Raw genomic sequence first — 22188 nt, 5'->3', positions numbered from 1 at the left:
TCTTGCTGTGTGTATTAGTGCACCGCCTTCAGGATACAATGTTTGAACCATTGGATGCACATTGTCCTCAAGAATGGTTCGGTAGTCCTTAGCAGTCACGCGCCCATCTAGCACAAGTATTGGGCCGAGGGAATGCCATATGGCAGCCCAAACCATCACTGATCCACCCCCATGCTTCACTCTGGGCATGCAACAGTCTGGGTGGTACGCTTCTTTGGGGCTTCTCCACACCGTAATTCTCCTGGATGTGGGGAAAACAGTAAAGGTGGACTCATCAGAGAACAATACATGTTGTACATTGTCCACAGCCCAAGATTTGCACTCCTTGCACCATTGAAACCGACGTTTGGCATTGGCATGATTGACCAAAGGTTTGGCTATAGCAGCCCGGCCGTGTATATTGACCCCGTGGAGCTCCTGACAGACAGTTCTGGTGGAAACAGGAGAGCTGAGGAGCACATTTAATTCTGCCGTGATTTGGGCAGCCGTGGTTTTATGTTTTTTGGATACAATCCGAGTTAGCACCTGAACATCCCTTTCAGACAGTTTCCTCTTGGGTCCACAGTTAATCCTGTTGGATGTGGTTCGTCCTTCTTGGTGGTTTGCTGACATAACCCTGGATACCGTGGCTCTTGATACATCAAAAAGACGTGCTGTCTTGGTCACAGATGCGCCAGCAAGATGTGCACCAACAATTTGTCCTCTTTTGAACTCTGGTATGTCACCCATAATGTGTGCATTTCAATATTTTGAGCAAAACTGTGCTCTTACCCTGCTAATTGAACCTTCACACTCTGCTCTTACTGGTGCAATGTGCAATCAATGAAGACTGGCTACCAGGCTGGTCCAATTTAGCCTTGAAATCTCCCACACTAAAATGACAGGTGTTTCAGTTTCATTGTCCAACCCCTGTATATATATATATATATATATATAGACAAATATATACAAATTCATGTTAATTCTGTTTAACAGTAGTACTTCATCATTGCGTGGTGCATTAGACAATGCAGCCCCCTTGAAAAAGAATGTAATTATTCATAGGAGACTGGCTTAATTCACAGCTGCGTACTTTAAAGCACGATGCTAGAAAATTGGAGAAAAGATGGTGCTCTACACACCTAAATAATTCCTACTTAATCTGGAAAAATAGATTTCTGTTGTATAAAAAGACACTTTGCCAAGCCAGAACAGTTTATTTCTCGTCATTAATAGAAGAGAACAAGAATAATCCTAGGTTTCTCTTTGGTACAGTTGCTAAACTTACACAGTCATAGCTCTGTTGAGCCATCCATTCCCTTAGCTCTCAGCCCTCATGACTTTATGGGATTCTTCCTAAATAAAATTGATTCTATTAAAAATAAAATATTTGACATACTCCCGAAGATGATTACTTCATCCTCAGCAAGTGAGACAACATTGGAAGTAACTGTAGAACTTGATCCGTGTTTGGAATGTTTTGATCCTGTGGAGCTTCCTGAGTTATCAGAAATATTAACTTCATCTTAACCTTCAACTTGTATGTTAGACCCAATCCCAACCAAATTATTTAAGGAAGTGTTCCCTCTGATTACCAGCCCCATTTTAGATATGATTGATCTATCCTTAGTAAATGGATATGTACCACAGGCTTTTAAGGCAGCTGTAATTAAACCTTTACTTAAGAAACCTTCACTTCATCGTGATGACTTGAAAAATTACAGACCTACATCCAATCTTCCATTCTTATCTAAAATTCTTGAGAAAACAGTTGCTAATCAAATGTGTGAACATTTACACAGCAATGACCTGTTTGAAGAGTTTCAGTCAGGTTTCAGAGCTCATCATAGCACTGAAACAGCTCTGCTGAAAGTCACCAATGATATTCTTATGGCCTAAGATAATGGACTTATGTCTGTACTTGTCCTTTTAGATCTCAGTGCTGCATTTGTTAGTTGATCACAATATTCTCTTAGAAAGGCTGGAATATGCTGTAGGGATCGGGAGAACAGCACAAGGCTGGATAGTTTATTCATGTAAATGATAAATTATCTTTAAACTCCAGGGTTAATTGTAGAGTACCACAGGGTTCAGTACTTGGGCCAATTCTCTTTATTATATATATGCTTTCAATAGTTAAAATTATCAGGCAGCATAGGATACATTTTCACAGTTATGATGATGATATACAGCTTTTCTTATCCATAAATCCTGAAGGGCCCAACCAGTTAGAGAGATTACAAGCATGTCTTGAAGACATAAAAACATGGATGACTTTAAATTTTCTGCTTCTAAATTCAGACAAGACAGAAGTTGTTGTCTTTGGACCGGAGTCATTAAAAAAGAAACTGCTTAGTCAATCACTCAACCTGGATGGCATTAAATTGACCTCCGATAATAAAGTAAAAAACCTTAGTATTATTTTTGACCAGGACATGTCATTTAAATCCCATATTAAACAGGTTTCTAGGATTTCCTTCTATCACCTCCGGAACATTGGAAAAATTAGAAATATCCTATCCAGGAGTGACGCTGAAAAACTAGTCCATGGATTTGTTACTTCAAGGCTGGACTATTGTAATTCTTTATTATCAGGATGTCCAAAAAATGCAGTTAAAGGCCTTCAGCTGATTCAAAATGCTGCAGCAAGACTTCTGATCAAAATTAAAAAGAGCGATCATATTTCTCCTACTTTAGCTTCCCTTCATTGGCTCCTGTTAAATCCAGAATATAATTTAAAATTCTCCTCCTCACATATAACCCTAACCCTTAATGATCTAGGTCCATCATACATCAGAGATTTGATTGTTCCATATACAGGTCCTTCCCAAAATATTAGCATATTGGGATAAAGTTCATTATTTTCCACAATGTCATGATGAAAATTTAACATTTATATATTTTAGATTCATTGCACACTAACTGAAATATTTCAGGTCTTTTATTGTCTTAATACGGATGATTTTGGCATACAGCTCATGAAAACCCAAAATTCCTATCTCACAAAATTAGCATATTTCATCCGACCAATAAAAGAAAAGTGTTTTTAATACAAAAAACGTCAACCTTCAAATAATCATGTACAGTTATGCACTCAATACTTGGTCGGGAATCCTTTTGCAGAAATGACTGCTTCAATGCGGCGTGGCATGGAGGCAATCAGCCTGTGGCACTGCTGAGGTCTTATGGAGGCCCAGGATGCTTCGATAGTGGCCTTTAGCTCATCCAGAGTGTTGGGTCTTGAGTCTCTCAACGTTCTCTTCACAATATCCCACAGATTCTCTATGGGGTTCAGGTCAGGAGAGTTGGCAGGTCAATTGAGCACAGTGATACCATGGTCAGTAAACAATTTACCAGTGGTTTTGGCACTGTGAGCAGGTGCCAGGTCGTGCTGAAAAATGAAATCTTCATCTCCATAAAGCTTTTCAGCAGATGGAAGCATGAAGTGCTCCAAAATCTCCTGATAGCTAGCTGCATTGACCCTGCCCTTGATAAAACACAGTGGACCAACACCAGCAGCTGACATGGCACCCCAGACCATCACTGACTGTGGGTACTTGACACTGGACTTCTGGCATTTTGGCATTTCCTTCTCCCCAGTCTTCCTCCAGACTCTGGCACCTTGATTTCCGAATGACATGCAGAATTTGCTTTCATCTGAAAAAAGTACTTTGGACCACTGAGCAACAGTCCAGTATTGCTTCTCTGTAGCCCAGGTCAGGCGCTTCCGCCGCTGTTTCTGGTTCAAAAGTGGCTTGACCTGGGGAATGCGGCACCTGTAGCCCATTTCCTGCACACGCCTGTGCACGGTGGCTCTGGATGTTTCTACTCCAGACTCAGTCCACTGCTTCCGCAGGTCCCCCAAGGTCTGGAATCGGCCCTTCTCCACAATCTTCCTCAGGGTCCGGTCACCTCTTCTCGTTGTGCAGCGTTTTCTGCCACACTTTTTCCTTCCCACAGACTTCCCACTGAGGTGCCTTGATACAGCACTCTGGGAACAGCCTATTCGTTCAGAAATTTCTTTCTGTGTCTTACCCTCTTGCTTGAGGGTGTCAATAGTGGCCTTCTGGACAGCAGTCAGGTCGGCAGTCTTACCCATGGTTGGGGTTTTGAGTTATGAACCAGGCTGGGAGTTTTAAAGGCCTCAGGAATCTTTTGCAGGTGTTTAGAGTTAACTCGTTGATTCAGATGATTAGGTTCATAGCTCGTTTAGAGACCCTTTTAATGATATGCTAATTTTGTGAGATAGGAATTTTGGGTTTTCATGAGCTGTATGCCAAAATCATCCGTATTAAGACAATAAAAGACCTGAAATATTTCAGTTAGTGTGCAATGAATCTAAAATATATGAATGTTAAATTTTCATCATGACATTATGGAAAATAATGAACTTTATCACAATATGCTAATATTTTGAGAAGGACCTGTATTCCTAACAGAGCACTTCGTTCTCAGACTGCAGGTTTACTGGTGGTTCCTAGAGTCTCTAGAAGTAGAATGGGAGGCATATCCTTTAGTTATCAGGCTTCTCTCCTGTGGAACCAGCTCCGAGTTTTAGTCTGTGAGGCAGACACCCTGTCTACTTTTAAGGGTAGGCTTCAAACTTTCCTTTTTGATAAAGCTTATAATTAGAGTGGCTTAGGTTATCCTGAGCTATCTCTGTAGTTATGCTGCAATAGGCTTAGGCTGCTGGAGGACATAATGACCACTTTCACTCTCTTCGCTAAATTCTCACAGTACTCTCCAATTTTGCATTATTTGCTGTTATTTCAGCTTTTAACTTTATGTTCTCTTTCTTTTCTCTTCATAGAAGCTACACCTGGCCTGGCTCTGTGTCTACCTGTGACACCTTTCTGGAGGGGGGCATCGTCCAAGCTTCTGCTGGCAACAACTTAATTCTCACCCTCTACCAATGATCCACTTGGCCCCGTTTCAGTGTTTAACCCTTTCTCTCTCCTAGACATAGCAATTGACTGAGCTTTTACTGTAACTAATTATATGTGCTCTCTTTCAGACTCAAACCTTGAAAACTGGCTCAGAGTTTATCTGTTCTTTCTTTCTAGATGAAACGCCTAAAGGAGTTACATCCATTAACATTTACTTTTCCTTCCCATAGAAAGTACTTCTGGATCAGTGCTTCTGTGTTCTTTTTGTATCTCTGCTCTGTTCTCTCAAACCACCGGTCGGTTGTGGCAGATGGCCGCTCACACTGAGCCTGGTTCTGCTGGAGGTTTCTTCCTGTTAAAAGGGAGTTTTTCCTCTCCACTGTCGCTACATACATGCTCATTATGAGGGACTGCTGCAAAGTCAATGCCAGTGACTGTCCACTGTTGCTACATGCTCTTCCAGGAGGAGTGACTGCTACAAATCTCTGACTTGATGAAATCTGCTGGGTTTCCTTAGATAGAAAAACTTTTTATCCAATTTGCAAAAAATAACTGAATCTGACTGCGCTGTTCAATGGTTAGGATTAATTGGAATGTACAGGTCCTTCTCAAAATATTAGCATATTGTGATAAAGTTCATTATTTTCCATAATGTCATGATGAAAATTTAACATTCATATATTTTAGATTCATTGCACACGAACTGAAATATTTCTGGTCTTTTATTGTCTTAATGCGGATGATTTTGGCATACAGCTCATGAAAACCCAAAATTCCTATCTCACAAAATTAGCATATCATTAAAAGGGTCTCTAAACGAGCTATGAACCTAATCATCTGAATCAACGAGTTAACTCTAAACACCTGCAAAAGATTCCTGAGGCCTTTAAAACTCCCAGCCTGGTTCATCACTCAAAACCCCAATCATGGGTAAGACTGCCGACCTGACTGCTGTCCAGAAGGCCACTGTCGACACCCTCAAGCAAGAGGGTAAGACACAGAAAGAAATTTCTGAACGAATAGGCTGTTCCCAGAGTGCTGTATCAAGGCACCTCAGTGGGAAGTCAGTGGGAAGGAAAAGGTGTGGCAGAAAACGCTGCACAACGAGAAGAGGTGACCGGACCCTGAGGAAGATTGTGGAGAAGGGCCGATTCCAGACCTTGGGGGACCTGCGGAAGCAGTAGACTGAGTCTGGAGTAGAAACATCCAGAGCCACCGTGCACAGGCGTGTGCAGGAAATGGGCTACAGGTGCCGCATTCCCCAGGTCAAGCCACTTTTGAACCAGAAACAGCGGCAGAAGCGCCTGACCTGGGCTACAGAGAAGCAGCACTGGACTGTTGCTCAGTGGTCCAAAGTACTTTTTTCAGATGAAAGCAAATTCTGCATGTCATTCGGAAATCAAGGTGCCAGAGTCTGGAGGAAGACTGGGGAGAAGGAAATGCCAAAATGCCAGAAGTCCAGTGTCACTGTACCCATAGTCAGTGATGGTCTGGGGTGCCGTGTCAGCTGCTGGTGTTGGTCCACTGTGTTTTATCAAGGGCAGGGTCAATGCAGCTAGCTATCAGGAGATTTTGGAGCACTTCATGCTTCCATCTGCTGAAAAGCTTTATGGAGATGAAGATTTCATTTTTCAGCACGACCTGGCACCTGCTCACAGTGCCAAAACCACTGGTAAATGGTTTACTGACCATATCACTGTGCTCAATTGGCCTGCCAACTCTCCTGACCTGAACCCCATAGAGAATCTGTGGGATATTGTGAAGAGAACGTTGAGAGACTCAAGACCCAACACTCTGGATGAGCTAAAGGCCGCTAATCGAAGCATCCTGGGCCTCCATAAGACCTCAGCAGTGCCACAGGCTGATTGCCTCCATGCCACGCCGCATTGAAGCAGTCATTTCTGCCAAAGGATTCCCGACCAAGTATTGAGTGCATAACTGTACATGATTATTTGAAGGTTGACGTTTTTTGTATTAAAAACACTTTTCTTTTTTTGGTCGGATGAAATATGCTAATTTTGTGAGATAGGAATTTTGGGTTTTCATGAGCTGTATGCCACAATCATCCGTATTAAGACAATAAAACACCTCAAATATTTCAGTTAGTGTTCAATGAATCTAAAATATATGAATGTTAAATTTTCATCATTTCATTATGGAAAATAATGAACTTTATCACAATATGCTAATATTTTGAGAAGGACCTGTATGTACCTGACTCTGTGAAGTGCCTTGAGACGACATGTGTTGTGAATTAGCACTATATAAATAAACTGAATTGAAATTGGATTGAATTATATAAAATAATGGAAAAGATTAAAATATCTAAAGTACATATATATACAATTTACAATAGAATATAATGTGAGATCAGTCTAAGTATGCTTGGTGTTGTTCTGAAACTCTGTCAAGTGTTCATCAGAGAAACAGCTTGGGGAAAGAAACTGTCTCTGTGGCAGCTGGTTTTAGCAAACAGCGCTCTGTAGTGTAGACCTGAAGGTAAAAGCCTAGACCGTTTGCGTGCAGGGTGTGTGGGGTCTGCATAGATTTTAACTGCCCTTTTCCTGACCCTAGACCTGTATAAGTCCTGGTCAGCCCTGATGATTCTCTCTTCAGCCTTGATTGTTTGTTGCAGTTTAAACCTGTCCTGTTTTGTGGATGAACCAAACCACAAAGAGATGGATGAGCACAAAACTGACTGAATGATGTCAGTGTAGAAGATTACCATTAGCTCCTCTGGAAGGTTGGATTTCTTGAGTTGCCTCAGGAAATAGTCTCTGCTGGGCCTTCTTCTGAACATTGTCAATGTGTAAGGTCCATCTCAGATTTCAAGAGATGGTGGTTCCTAGGAACCGGAAGTGGTCCACAGTAGACACAGTGCTGTTGAGGATGGTGAGGAGGGTGTGTGGGGGTGGTGTTCTCCGAAACTCCACCATCATCTCCACAGTCTTAAGTGGGTTGAGTTCCAGGTGGTTCTGACTACACCAGTGTACCAGCCGATCCACCTTCTGTCTGTATGCAGACTCATTACTGTCCTGGATCAGACCAATAACAATGGTGTCATCTGCAAACTTCAGGAGTTTCACAGGTGGGTCCGCTGAGGTGCAGTCATTTGTGTAGAGGGTGAAGAGGAGTGGGGAGAAAACACACCCACAGGGGGTGCCAGTGCTGATGGTTCTTGTGCAGGAGAAGATGCTCCCCAGCCTCACCTGCTGTTGCCAGTCCATCAGGAAGCTGGTGATCCACTGATAGGTGGAGGCCGGGACTTTGAGCTGGGTCCGCTTCTGGTGGAGGATGTCTGGGTTGATGATGTTGAAGGCTGAGCTGAAGCCCACAAACAGGATCATGGTGTACATCCCTGGGTGGTTGAGGAGTTGCAGGATGAAGTGTAGTCCCAAGTTGATTACATCATCTGCCGACCTGTTTGCTCGGTAGGCACTTCAGGGTTATCCAGCAGGGGGCCTATGATGTCCTTCTAGTGCTCCAACACCAGTCACGTAAAGGATTTAATGAACACAGATATCAGGGTGACAGCACTGTAGTGATTTAATCCTGTGATGGTGGGTTTCTTGGGTACTGGGATGATGGTGGGGCGTTTGAAGATGGAGGAAGCCTCACACAGCTCCAGTGACTTGCGACTCTGCGAAGCTGCGGCAGCTGTGATTTGGTGGAAGACGTGGTGGGCAGAGTGGCTCGGGGAGCCACGACAGCAACGGTGAGTGCCGCTGAACTTGACAGTCCGGCCAGCAGCCAGTGGTGTGGGAAGAGCGGGCTTTAGGCAGAAATGGAGCCTCATGCCTGGCTCCAGCTCGTCATGGAACGTCTGCATCTGCTCCAACAATGAAAAACGGGCCCCAGCAGTCCATCCTGACTGATAGGACCTTCCAGCAGCTCTTTCCTTTTAGAACCTCCGTGATAGAAGAGGAGAGACTGAGCCACATTTGAAGCTGCTGTAGTTTCAGCACACAGCTGACGCCCCGTAGACATTTAGGATGGTGTCGGCAAAGTAACAGTATTCTGTGTCCTCTGGCGGGAGATCCCAATTCTCAAGCCTTCCGACACTAGGAGGCCCTGAGTGTGGGCTGATGGTGACTTAACTCGGTCCCTTCATCCAGAGAAAGGGAATAGGGGTGCTGCTAGTTCCCGCCTCTGAGGCAGAATTGACTGATCAAAGGCAACTAGCGCTACGTCTAGCAGTTAGTGGTCCTCTATGGGGAATTCCCTTTCTATCGGAGAGAAGATGGAAAGCCTCTGTTTCTCTTCCAGAGAGAGGCGTCTGCATGAAGGGCAGGTGGGCTGTGGTGATAGGGCCAGACCAGTGGTAATAATTAACATAAATAAAGGCTTGAAACATCAGTTTGTGTACAGTTAATCTATATAATGCTTTATGTTTAGTGAGCCAAGTTACTGTAATAAATGAACTTTTCAACAATATTCAAATTTAGTGAATGGACCTGTAAATCTAATAAAACATTATTTGACAATTGTAAGTTAAAAATTTGTTTACATCCCTGTTTCAAAAGCCAGCATCTGTGATGGTATTGAGGCAGGATGTGTTAGTACCCATGGCATGGGTAACCTGCACATCTTTGACATAACCATTAATGCTGAAAGGTACATACAAGTTTTGGAGTAACATCTACTGCCATCCAAGCAGGGGTGTCCCTGCTTATTTTAGGAAGACAATGACAAGCCACATTCTGCACATGTTCCAACAGCGTGGCTTCGGATTACCTGTTTGAGGACAGCATGTAAGTGTCAGAGTTGGGCATGAGCTGGTTAAAGGAATAAAGGTATACCAAGGTTTTAAAAAGCTATGGTTTCAAAACCTTTTTCATTAAACGACTCCTTCAACTTAAACACTTTTTTAGGCAGAAGTTTTAATAAAATGCAAGAGAAAATTCATGAAGGGATTAGGGTCGCAATATTGGTAGGTTGACATCCACCCCGATACCCTAACCCTTTCAGCTGATTGGGAGGCATAAAGAATATGTGTAGATCACAGAACAAAGGGATGATCTGTAAGGGGTTAAAGATAGCAAGAGCTACAACTGTTTTGAAAGAACCTGAATACTAGCCCTTCATTAGCCTTCTGCCTTTCAATATTGAGGTAGTTATGGTCAATGATAAGTTCATTTGTCTCTCTACATCACCCTTATGTACGAGTGTGTGCGTACATGGTTGCTTGTCCTATGTGTCTCTCTGTTGCCCTTTGACTGGCAACCTGTCCAGGGCGTACTCCGCCTCTCGCCAATTGACCACTGGGGAAAGACCCCAGTATAAACCCCCCATCCCTGGCACAAGTGTGTATAGACAATGGATGGCTGGGTGAATGGCAATGTCATCGCCTTCTGCTGGCACAGCACAGCTATTACAATATATCTGATTGAAATCACACCACCCTGAGGAAGAGCTTTTTTGAATACTGGTTAAACAATTCAGAGTAGTGTAGCTGGGGCCTTACTGTATCCAGCACTAGGAGTTTTAAACTAGCTTACCACACAAAAAGCTAAATGTTCACATGTGAGCAATTTGTGGTCAGGTAGGATGATTACACATTAATCAGTTTGTTTTCAAAAGGTCTTAAAAACTCTGCTGCATGTTCAATGTTGCCTCTGATCACATTGAAAAACTGTGTTGTTCTTTAAGAGTGTACTTCCTGTACATCTCTGGGTTTATAGGTTTCACTCTATTGTCAAAGCATGCCTATATTCTGATATTAACCTTTAACCTTACTATAGAAGCTAATGTGACCTTTCTGACTCGCATTTCATTTGATTTGAAAACTCAGTAAAAACAATATTTTAACTCTGTCATCAAATCATTAAACCATCCTGTTTGTTGAGACCCAATTACCTGGAGGGAAACCTGTTGACATTAAATTACCTTCCTTATTGTTTTATACAGACAACCCAGCAGAAGCTGAAACCATAGTACCAGCTTGGATACAGCTACCCAACATCTTTCAGACATCCTTAACTGTTTGCTTCTAGTTTTTTGTTTTTTTAGGGATTAGGGGCCTGTATTTTTCACATTTTTGAAAATGACTTTACAGGAAATAGGGTGGAAAGAGGAGGGAGGACATGCAATAAACATCTACGGGCTGGGACTCATTGTGCGATTTACCCCTGTGCCACCTCTGATGCAGATTTTATAGTCAAGGAATTTTTTGCCCATTCCTATCTGTTGTGAAGCATTTCAATCATTTTTGATAATAAGTTTTTGTTCCTCAATGTTTATTACTGAATGTGTGTAAATCATGCAGTTAGAAAGCAACAGCTTTTTTCAGATGCCAATGGGTAAATACATTTAACATCATTTTTCAAACTTTTCCTGAATCCAATTTACATGTAGGAATAACTGGTTATCAGCTAGTTCTATTCTTTAACTGATCCAGAAAATAAACAAGTTTTCATGTTAGTAAAGCAAATGTTCACTTTTCAGTTCAAATACAACTAGGTGTTTTTTTCCAGTATCAAGGTATACCAAAGATTAAAAAAGTTATGAAGCATAAAGTAAAACACCTTTGCCTCTCCCCGACCTGTTGCTGCACACTTCTGGTCAGCTGGCCATTAAGACTTTCCTTCAAAGGAATGAAATTTGACTTATTTGGAAAAATTTCTGACTGCACAAACTATGGGTAGTGATGGCGTGGAAGCTTAAGGGCACCGAACCTTGACTCTTATCAAGGTTACACACTGGTTCACAAAAGTTCACAGTAAAAACCAATTTTAGATTTAAACATATTAAGAACCCATAACAACACCAAGAGTTGAATACAAAAAAATGTCTCATTCTTAGTCTTAATCTATGCAAAACTTCCGAATATTTGATATTGCAGTACCCTCACACCACCACCAATCATTGATTCTTTACACAACTGTTATTTCTTCTCCAACACTAGGTAACCTTCTTACATGTGAAGAAGCCCAGAGCATCATCATCAAGGCCCTACATTCACACTGGGGCCGCTGCAGTCAGGCAGCATGCTGCATAAACAGCGGCTAAGATCACTGCGTCAACTTGCACCATAAACACCATGCACTTCATAATAATGACTTCCGAATTCTGAACTGCCACAGTTCGACTTTGCAGCACAGTGGATGTGCTGGCTACCATCTCCACTGTTAGATGGAGGCTTACTGGCAGCTGCACAAGGGGACAGAGAGTAGGAACAACCAAGCAGCGTTTAGCTTTCACGGGTCAGTTAGGGTGATCAGCCAGCAAGACTGCTCTGTCGAGAGGAGGAAAACAAAGTGCTGTAAAATGTCTCACAATTCAGCAAAACGACTTTTATAGATCCTCAACTCATGAACCTGCTGGTTTCATCTGGAGAAGGGGCCTGCATAGAGAATTATGTGGATAGCCCAAGGCTTAATATCACAGTTAAGAATAGAAAAAAAACCAATATAATTAAACAATCCTTGCTTGATTTAAGGAATTTAAGAGATTTTATAATGTGCAAAACTACAACGACGCTGAGCCCACAGCGGGCCGTGGGGTGTGGACGTCACTCTGGGAGTAGAAGCAAACTGATCTGCAGAATCTTTCTTTTTAATAATGACTAACCAATTATTAAGGATCTGATCTTGGTGGAGACAGCTGTAATTACAGAGTTTTAGCAATACGAAAGATTATGGATATGTTTCGACGTTAATGAGTCATACATAAAAATACCGACAACACACAGCTTCATGCTGTGGACTACACACACACACACACTCAGTTAAGCTCATTGGGTTTCGACGCTGCACCCTGAGCTGCTGTTTGCCGTAAACTACCCAGGTGTTAGCCCTGGCTAGCTGCCGGGGCTAATCATTCACCTCACCTGAGAGGCTTTACAGCGGTCAGGAATCCGAACCCGGGTGATGGAGTGCCGGTTTGGGTCCTGGTTGGATTGTCAGATGAGAATCGTTCAGAACAGTTCGTCCTAGGCAATATAAAGACACTCAGCTAAGCTAATTCAACCTCAGAGGGGTTGATTCCAAACCACCGATATGACTGACGTTTGTTACTGAAGAGAGCTAGCTTAAACGGGGTTAGCAGGCGCAAGCAGCTCCCCCTTTCATAACTTGATGTTTCCGAGATTAACGCTGGGCCACTACGACAACCAAGTGAATATAATCCAAATTATATGCTTTTCTGACATCTCCAGGATGCTGGTGGCCATTAGATTCCCAGAGGCCGACAGATTCCTCACAACCACAAAAACTCAAACGCCAGGGTCCAACAGCAGAGTTGTCGTATTAGAAATAACGCCGATTGGGTTTCACGACTGTCAATCTAGCTTTTGGCGTATTCTATAGCTCCCGAGACCAAGCACCACCCCCAAATTAGGTGACGTCACGATCGATCCAAATCGTGGTAAAATTGATTGCAAATACAGTGCGGCACAGTCCAGCGCTCCTTCCAAAGACTTTCTACAATGTTCTATCGTTATTAAACGCGACTGACAAATAAACTCAATCTGACAAGACTTTCTCTTCTGTCGAAACACTAAAACAATAACGCTTGTGTGTGTCCGTAGATTTATTGCTATTATGCACATATTGGCAACTAAATTCTGATTTCTGAAAGGATCAGTCTCTGGCACTTTCCATCCCTAAACCCTGAGAACTCTGACAAGTTAAATCCAAAACTAACTGTCACTAACATCAAGTCAACTCAAAGCCAAAACAGCCAACTAAGCTGGTGGGTTTCAGAAAACAATTCTTTCAGTGGAGTTACTGACCCCAGCAAATATACAAGTGTCTCCCTGAACAGATACTGTACCAAACATTAAAAAAACAAAACACACGGACCACTCAAAGGACAGCTTAAAATGACAGCCGGGGCTGTGAGGATATGCACAGGGAGCCAAGCTCTCTCACACACGCACACACACACACACACACACACACACAAACACACACACACACCCACACACACACACACACACACACACAAACAAACAAGCTGGGAAATGAAAACACGCCTTAAATACATCCATCAGGAAAACAAACATGCATTGTTTGTTGTGATTCTGTCTGTGTGGGTGTGTGCCTTTTCTGGGCGTGGCAATAAAAGCAATGAATATTTATGTGTTTTAACAATTCTTAGACACTGCTGCACAAAGGAAATAGTGTTTCCCTATCTGATGCTCCATAAGACACACAAGCAAATCAAACAAAATAGTTTTCACTGTGGATGTAAATTCTCCTGGACAATCCTATAGTACTTACTTCATGGTTCTCTTCAAACATCTTTGATTTTATTCATAAATAGTCTTCAGTGAGCAGAGCTGGCTCCAGCCATTTTCGTGCCCTAGCTGAGATATTGGTTTGGTTAGGATGTGTTCAGCATAACAAATTATTTAAAATACAAGAGGTTGCATTACATTTATGGAATTACACAACAGCTATAGTATCTACAGTAGCATTATTGGGCAGCTTTGCACTATTTTAAATAAGCTAGCCTGAGAAATTCTGTGCCTAACATAGAACAATAGCAGATTTGCACCATGTACCAAAAAGTACAAATAACCTGAGAAACAGGGAGATGTTCCTAAAAAACAACATTTAGAGCAGGCAATAAGGACACATTCCAATAATATAATATGCAACGAAATATATTATTTTGTTAGTGGATTTTAGGTAGTTGCAACACCATGGCACAGTTGTTAGCACTGTTGCCTTGCAGCAAGAATGTCCTGGGGTCTGAATCCCAGCAAGGGGTCTTTCTTCATGGAGTTTGCATGTTCTCCCTATGCATGCATGGATTCCGCCTTCCTCTCACAATCCAAAAACATGAACATTATGTCAGTTTGTTTCTCTGAATCGCTTTAGGAATGTGTGCATGCATAGCTGTTTGCCCTGTGGGTCTTGTGTCATACACCCATAGTTTATGTTAAAGTGAGTACCACTAGCTTATGGACATACTGATAATTCAATTCAATTCAAAAATATTTTATTAATCCCAAAGAGAAATTAAATGTTGTTGTAGGTCATTATGAAGGTTTCTTCAAAGAGCCGTTGTAGATGCTGATGGCTGTGGGCAGGAGGATCTCCTGTGTGTCTTACAGCACATCTGAAGAAGCCTCTGACTGAAGACACTCTGTTGTTGTAGGACAGTCTCATGAAGAGGATGCTCAGGGTTCTCCATACTGTTCTTCATTTTATGAAGAATCCTTCTTTGCCAATGATATCCAGAGGTTCTAGAGGAGTCCCCAGAACAGAGCCAGCCTTCTTTATCAGCTTGTTGGGCTTTTATAAATCCCTGGCTCTGATGCTGCCTCCCCAGCAGATGATGGCAGAAGAGATCACACTCTCCACAACAGATGTATAGAAGATATGCAGCATCTTGCTGCAAACACCAAAGGACCTAAGCTTCCTCAAGAAGTACAGTCTGCTCTGTCCCTTCTTGTAGATGACTTCACAGTTGCATCTCCTTATCATAGGATAAGGTTCAAAATGAGAAAGAGGAAACATCAGACACATTTGGCTGCTAAATTACTTTTATTGTAAGAAGCTGCAGGAGTTGTTATGGTTACATATAAAGAGCAAAAATGACCAACTGATGACAAAATGGTGCTAAAGAAAGATTTAAGCTCAGTTAAAGTATAAGTATCAAGTATAAATTATTTGAGAAAGCCTTCTAAAAGTTTCTTACTCATGCTGTCCTTTCAAAGGCTCAAATGAATTCATTTCTTCTCTACGATAGCCACTTTGGAAACCATGACTTATAACGATTAAAATGTGGGAGTTGTAATCAGATAGTCACTCTTTATTTGATCAAATAAGTATTTTTATGCACTATCCCTGTATATCTATCATTGATCAAGATTAGAATGGCTTGTGAGCATATTTCAATTACAATATACCAACAATTTTTCAAACTCAATTAAATTCAATTCAAATTCTAAATACTTTATTCATCCCAAAGCAAAATTAATTGTTGTTGTAGCTCATTTGATACAGGTTTCTTCAAAAAACAGTCATTTGGTGATGGCTGTGGGAAGGAAGGATCTCCTGTAGCGGACTGTCTTACAGCAGATCTGAAGAAACCTCTGACTGAGGACACTGTTGTTGTACGACAGTCTCATGAAGAGGATGCTCAGGGTTCTCCATAATGTTCTTCATTGAATGAAGAATCCTTCTTTGCATAATGATCTCCAGAGGAGTCACCAGAACAGAGCCAGCCTTCTTTTTTAGCAATTTGTTTAGCAAATATTCTGCAGTGCTGTACTGTTAGGTATTGTTTAGTCAACTCAGAGGCAAGAACGATACAGTCAGAGTTACTTGCAGCAAGGGTAGCCCACTTTGCAGTGCAACTACAAAGTTTTGACACCCTATCTCTTTATTTATATACACAATTCAACAGACAGTTCAGACAGGGTGTATGTGTGTGAGATAGAAAGGAGGCTGGTTCTCATGGAGATAACAATAATTCACACACACAGGGAGGAAGGCATAGTGCAGGTGCCTTGCAACACAAAGTTTTTACATGAGTGATAACAAGTTTTCACACCCATCCAACAGTCCCTCCTTTTATCACAAGTAAAAACATTTAATATAAAAACGAATAAGAAAAATACTCTGTATGAGCAGAAACCCACGGACGGTAAACAGATTATATTTTGTGGGAAATACTCATACGGTCCCTCCGCCCTCGGCAACCATTAAAAGTCAAATGTTGATTAATACTTTAAATCATAAAAATAAAAGAATGATACTTGAAATCATAAAAATAAAAGAATAATACTTGAAATCATAAAAATAAAAGAATAATACTTGAAATAATACTTGAAATCATAAAAATAAAAGAATAATACTTGAAATCATAAAATTAAAAGAATAATACTTAATGAAAACAGTGAAACATAATAAAGGAATTTAAAAATCTGCCCTGTGTATGTCATCATTGTACCTTTTCTCATTTCACTTAAGCAACAACTTCTTTCGATTTTCTGTTGTAAGGTCATTTTATGAAATACAATGTATGAGTACACTCAGGCTTTCGATGTGATTTATTTACAACATGTCATCATAATCGTCCCCTTCATTTTCATGCATTTTCACCTGGTTCAGTGTTGCACATGCCACCGTGACTGACTGAGTTACTATTCTTTGTACCATGCATTTGCAACATGGGATAATACATATTGACAGGAGACACAGAAGGCCCATGCATGCTATTACTGCAACTAAGAGAACCTTAAACAGATTTATTCATCCCCCTGTGAGCATCCAATCTAACTAAGAAGAGTTAGGATCTGAGTGGTCATGTGCCATGACATTTTGCAGATTCCGTAGGTTGTTTAATGCTCCCGTTATGTTTGCAGAGTGTATATTATCTGGGATATATGTGCAACAGGTGTTATTCAATAGAACACAAACGCCCCCCGTTGATGCTGTTAGGATATCCAAAGCCATGCGGTTCTGAATTACCATGGCTCGCATAGCGCTCATTTCTGTGTTTTGACCCTCTTCTACTATTATGGAGTTATTTAGAAACAATCCAAATCGATAACTTAGTTTCCACACGCAGCATTAATTTTCCCACACCTAACCAGGGTAAGAGAGATAATAATGTTTTATCATCTTTAGACCAAAGTTTAAAGTCATCTGGGACATTTGTTCCCCAAATGGGGTCATGTGGTTTAACATCTATTTCCCTTTTTGATCTCCTATGTGGTATAACTATAGTCTGCTTACTAAGTACCACAGTGTGATCTGATGTGAAAACTGGGGCACATACACCATACCAACTGGGTGGAAGTACATAATAAGCGTTATTACCACATAACCATGCCACCCCTTCTATCCAGTATGTGCCGTTTCCGGGATTATTCCTGTAAGTGTAGAAGTAGTTACATTTCGTAGTATTCCCTACAAAATGAGTATGATTCCCTGTAATATTTTGTCTTATGCAGTGTCGATGGTTTCCGGGGTCTGTTACAAATGCTTTGAATGGTTCTGATTTCCCTGTAATGTTGAGAGGTTGCCATTGTTTTCTGTCGCAAGTGCAGTTTTCTGGGTCACAACTATAATTTAATCTCTGGTTACTGAAAGATTGGTCTGGCATAAGAAATAACTTTTTATTTGTATATCCTATCAGGCCCATCGATATGGCGCAACTTATCTCGGTGAGGTTCATAGCTTTGACATATATGGTGGGGCCTTGGGAATGCACGGGCATTATAGAACACACATAACAATCAGTTTTATTTTGAGTTTTAGCTGTGTCATACACATAACGATACCAGTAATTTTGCAGAAATTGGTGTGTGTCATGTCCTTCCGTCAGTGGTCTGAGATGGGTCCCGTCTGATGTCCATCTCTTCTGGTTCGGTATCACCTCCTGTGGATCCTGCTTTAGATAGAGAAAGAGTCCTGCTACCAGAATTAAGCTCAGGCTTATCAGTCCTGTCCACATGTTACAGAGAGCCATTTTATAATTGGGCGCAGATCAGCTGTTTTCTTCACCGGTTTGAGATGCTGGGCCATATGGGTCCTCCAACTCCTTTGAACCCGGACTTCCTTCTGCTACCCCGTCGGTTGGTTTGGCTCCTGTAACGGCAAAACTGGCTTACAGTGGCTTTTATGGATCCAGGAAGGCCTCTCTGCTATTTTCAGAGCTGTGGGCGTTGTCAGGAGTACTTGAAACGGCCCTTTCCACCAAGGAGTGCTCCAATCCTTCCGGTGGAGTGTCTTAATCAGGACCAGGTCTCCAGGCCTCAGGTCGTTCTGTGGGATAGGAGCAGAGATTATCGGCAGACCACTGGACATTTGTTTTTCTTTTGTCTGCAACATTTTATTCATCCACTCAGCTAATGAAGTTTCCTGTTGTGCTTTCTCTATTTCATTCATGTCAGAGGGCAGAGAAAACGGTCTGCCATGTACTATTTCTTTGAGAATACAAATTTATATCAGCAACTTGGTGTCACGTGATCTCAGGCTTAGAATATAGTGGGTGGAGTTATACAATGATGTTACAGTAGGTGGCAAATGGAGTAAGACCAGTTTGATTTGGAGTTATTCTCATCCAGGGATAGGCATTCAGGCCATGGCCTCCTTGTTTCTTCCATTGTTTTCCTTAATCTTTAACTGAAACCCTAATGCTTTAGAACTTAGTTCTATTAATTTATTTACAAAATGAGTTCCATTATCTGACCTTATAATCTGTCAGATACCATATGTGGGGAAGAAATGTGTCACTAGGTTCATCTATTGCAACTAGGCAATATTTCTTCCCCCGTGTTTGCAGCAAATTATGCATGATCTGCAAAAATTAAATTGATGCTTTACCAGATGTGACATATTCCCCCCTTGACACGTGGGTCTTCCCAATGTGTCACTGTAGCCGCTGTGTTGTATACATTTTTTGGGAGGATTGGTTTATCTTCTATCTGATAGATGTCATTGTTTTTCTGTGCTCCTCTCTTTAGCCAGGCCTTTATTTCTGTCTTGGGTGCTGACTGTTGGGCGTCTTTCAGCACGTCTGTGTCTATATATAGCAGATCCGACATTTTCTCTTTAATAGGTTGAAATGAGTTAGTTCTGTCCCTGATGATGTTTTAAAACCTCTATTTTGTCAAATCTTAGCATGGTGATGTACTGATCCGAACACGTATTGGCTGTCCATGTATATAGTAAGTATTTGTCCCTCATGAAGTTCGCATGCTCTTACTACAGCATATAATTCTGCAGTCTGGGCTGAGCATGTATTGGGTAGAGATTTAGCTTCTATTATCCTATCGATGGTTGTTACTGCATAACCTTTCCATATTCATCTTTAGATGCTGAGCCATCTACAAACACAACACATGAATCTGGTATAAGGGTTTGAGAAATGTCTTGTCTGGGTTTTGTGTCTTCTTCAACTTTTGCTTTATAAGAATGTGGTTTTCCATCTTTGGCAGTAGGTATTAAAGTACTTGGATTTAAAGGGCACATCTTTTTAGAGTTATGTTTGGCTGTGATAATAATAGCAATGTCAGTGTGATATGCCTTGCATGTAGCGTCAGGTGCTTCTCTTAATATTCCTGACTTCAACATATCTTGTATTACTGACTTAATACCTTTTTCAGCTTCTGGCTTGAAGGGGTATTGGCGGACTAATGGCCTTTTTTCAGATATCAGTTTTAACCTTGTATGGTGGGAACCCCTTTATAAGCCCTACATCAGTTGATGATTGGGACCACAGTTCAGGTGGGACAGCAGCTAGGGCAGGATGCATGTTGCTCTCTTTGCTCTCAGCTAAGCCCTGTATTTGTCCCTCTGCCTCATCTAAATGTGTCCTTGGATGGACTTTGACTGTCTACCCTAGAGTGAGCTTCCAGATTTCTGTATGAGGATCTACTTTTGACAGTGTCAGTGCTGTTCCTGCAGAGGTTTAAAGCCTCTGTTTTTCCAAATTCTTATTATTCTTTTTTATCATATTTTATAACGTAAGTCCTTATTACATTTAAAAATGAGATCAATATTTTTGGTAGCTGCTATTATTTTAAATAATGCTTGGTTTAGTTCTTATTAAAAATAAAAAATAAAAACTCACTCACTGATGAACACAAAAAATGAAGGGCATATTATATCTTATAATCTTAGTTTATCTTACCCAGTTTTATAGATACACCATCCAGTTTCAGTCAGCTTTGTATTTAGTTCAAGTAACTAAAGTTTGTTTCAATTAACTCAAGTTTTCTCTATTTCAGTCCAGTCCAGTAATTCTGTTAAGGTTCATTTAATCTTGTGTTAAGTTTGAGTGTAATTCGATCATTTTGAACCTGACTGGAAAAAGTCTAAATGTCTGTTAAAATCTTTTTGTTTTACCATAGAGAACTAACCTAATATTATTATGGTACTGTTGAGGACTCTAATTTTTACATAACATGAAACAGGCATGTATTTCACAAAAACAGAAAGTCAAATACAGACATTTGGCCACAAGAAAGTTTAAATACCCTGTTTGTAAAAGAATTGTAAAAAATTGAAGACGGATCTATGAACTTTCTTATGGTTATCAGTATTATAGTTATGTCAGTTAATGGCTGCTCTTGTTGTTTTTTTTTTTTTTAATTCATCTTTTTTTTTTAATCTGTTTATCAACTGTGTGCACTCAGGGACTGAAAGGTCCCCTTTGAAATTATAATCTGGCAAGGTTTTTTATTGTCTCTTGAATCTTTTGAATGCATAATCTCCAGTTTAAGATCCCCGTGTAGTTTTAGGATTTCAGTGATAATTAAGTTACCTGAAAATCCGTATTTTTATGCCATCGTGTACATATTTCTGTTAAATCAGAGCTTTTTCTCTGTCCCTTCCCCATTGTTCTTTGTTATTTTTCTCTTTTTAGTTTTCATTATTTCTAATTTTAGATCCCTTTGTAATTTTAAGACATCCTTTGTATCTAATTTGCCCAAAAACCCATGTTTTTTATTTTTTATTCCATCTATGACAGATCATACCTGCTCCTTTTACATAGTTCTCCATAAACTTTACATCCCCTTCTAAGTCAATTAGTTTACTTTGTTTCTTCCCTATTATGTTTTATGTTAGTTTAATTGTAGTATGAATGTCCCAGATCAAAGGTCACTGGCATGAGACTTTAAGGAGAGGACATTAACACGGCCTTCTACTGCGACTAATTCGCAGCGGTGTTAATTTTCTGGAATTAAATCTGACCTGAATCTCCAAAGTCACCAGTAGTTTTAATCTGGGCAAAAGAAAACACAGGACTAGCAGAATCCTGCTGATTCTATTAAAATGCTTAGTCCTCCATATACACACAACACAGTCACACAGTTAGTTTCACACCGGGACTTTCAGCCACTCCGGCTAATGGAGGCTGTGCAGCGGCGCTTCGCTCGACGTCAGGCTTCCCCCACGGATCCCAGAGTCACTGTTAAAGCAAAGAGAAATAAGGTTATTGAATTAATCCGGCTACGAAGGACCAAATAATGTTAGGTATTGTTTAGTCAACTCAGAGGCAAGAACGATACATTTCAGATATTAATCCAACATGTACTTTAAAATTAATTAGAAAAATTTGCATTTCCAGCGAAAATGCAGTATGAATGCTGTTTGCTGAATTTTTTAGCTGAAAGCTGGCAGAAACAAGCTGAAACTGACTACAGAAAATCTGCTGAAATCTGATAAATTAGTAGAAATAGCAGAAACATTAGCAAAGAAAAACTGTCATCTGATCTGTTTAAGCCAGAAGACTATTAGCTATAAAACAGTTTAACAATATAAAGTTACCTCAAAACTACTTGTTGAAACAGTTGCTGAAATGCAAGAACTGACTAAAACTTTTAAAAAGCAGGGAAGAGCTGCCCATAGATGAGCTG

The 22188-nt window shown here is 40.8% G+C and overlaps 1 protein-coding gene across 5 annotated transcripts in view; it reads right to left on the bottom strand.

Annotated features, from left to right (window-relative positions):
- zdhhc5a (zinc finger DHHC-type palmitoyltransferase 5a) overlaps nucleotides 1–13109 on the bottom strand; it is a 69074-nt gene extending 55965 nt beyond the window's left edge. For all 5 annotated transcript variants that reach the window (XM_047365394.1, XM_047365396.1, XM_047365395.1 and 2 more), the window contains exon 1: nucleotides 12694–13109. The gene's annotated coding sequence lies outside the window, so the exon portion shown is untranslated. The remainder of the gene's footprint in view (nucleotides 1–12693) is intronic.
- Between the last annotated feature and the right edge of the window lie 9079 nt (nucleotides 13110–22188).

This window comes from Girardinichthys multiradiatus, chromosome 5 (genome assembly GCF_021462225.1).
Source record: "Girardinichthys multiradiatus isolate DD_20200921_A chromosome 5, DD_fGirMul_XY1, whole genome shotgun sequence".
Lineage (NCBI taxonomy): Eukaryota > Metazoa > Chordata > Actinopteri > Cyprinodontiformes > Goodeidae > Girardinichthys > Girardinichthys multiradiatus.
The sequence above is the reverse complement of the archived record's forward strand: the minus strand, read 5'-3'. Positions and strand labels throughout refer to the sequence as shown.